This window comes from Hipposideros armiger, unplaced genomic scaffold (genome assembly GCF_001890085.2).
Source record: "Hipposideros armiger isolate ML-2016 unplaced genomic scaffold, ASM189008v1 scaffold_362, whole genome shotgun sequence".
NCBI classification, from domain to species: domain Eukaryota; kingdom Metazoa; phylum Chordata; class Mammalia; order Chiroptera; family Hipposideridae; genus Hipposideros; species Hipposideros armiger.
In genome coordinates, this window is record NW_017731712.1 from 1,146,271 (window position 1) to 1,147,361 (window position 1,091).

Here is a 1,091-nt window from a genome sequence, read left to right on the forward strand (position 1 = left end):
TTCCTATCGCTGGCAGGCGAGTGGGGAGCTAATGTGTCCGGAAGGAAACCCTCCCCCTGGGAACCTTTCGCACACATTTTCCTGGGTGTTTGTCCTTTCTGATAAATTGGAAGTCATGTGAACTTTCTGAAATGCTGACTGAGAATAAATGAAAACAGATGGGTCATTGCAAAGTCCTGGCCCTGTGAACCCCGAGGCTACCAGGGCCTCACTCCAGGGCCTCACAGGCTGGCTAAGCCACCTCCTCTGCGGACCCTCCTGTGATGCTACCCCTGCTCCTTGCCCCCTGGACGCCCACCCCACCCACACCCAGGCAGGCACACAGCGCTGAGGGTGGGAGTCACCATCTCTGTTTCCCTTGGGGCCGCCCCCATGAAGGGCTCCATCAGTACCTCACAGCAGGGCCTGGGCAACCCCCCTCAGCCCCTCAGCTGAGCCGGGCAGTCATAGGTCAGCTCTGGTCCTCACTTGGACCAAATGACATGAACAGGTGTGTTTATGTAACACACGCTGACCTACAGAGTTGAACTTGGGAGGGAGCGGAGCGCATGTTGACAAGCAAACAGAAAGCAAAAGGGAGGAACTGGGCGTCTGTCACATGAGGCAGGCAGGGTGAGGTCTTGGGAGGATGGCGACCTTTGCCTGCAGGGCCGTGGCCCTCTGAGGGGTGGGCATGTGGCACCCCGAGCCTGGGTAAATCCCGGCCTGGGTGCCCTTTGCTCTCAGGTCTTCTGTCTGCCTGCCAGCCTCCCTGGTACCACCAGCCTGTGTTCTCACGACAGCACACACCCCAGTTACTTTACACTGACGACTTGCTTTTCAAACCTCATTATCAATTTTAGCCTCTCCTTAACAAACACACATCTGTAGTCATGGTTAGAATGCTACATACGCAAAAGGAAGCGACCACAGGACAAACCAGGAAGTGTCATGGACCCCCACCACCACCAGCTGGCGTCCTTGCGCAGAGTGGAGGGCAACCCTTGGAAATATGGCCCTTGGCCATCCTCTGCCTGTGCCGCTGAGGGCATGGGCTCCCAGATAGGTGCTGCCCGGGGCTCCAGGCTTCTCTTCCTATCGCCCAAAGCCTA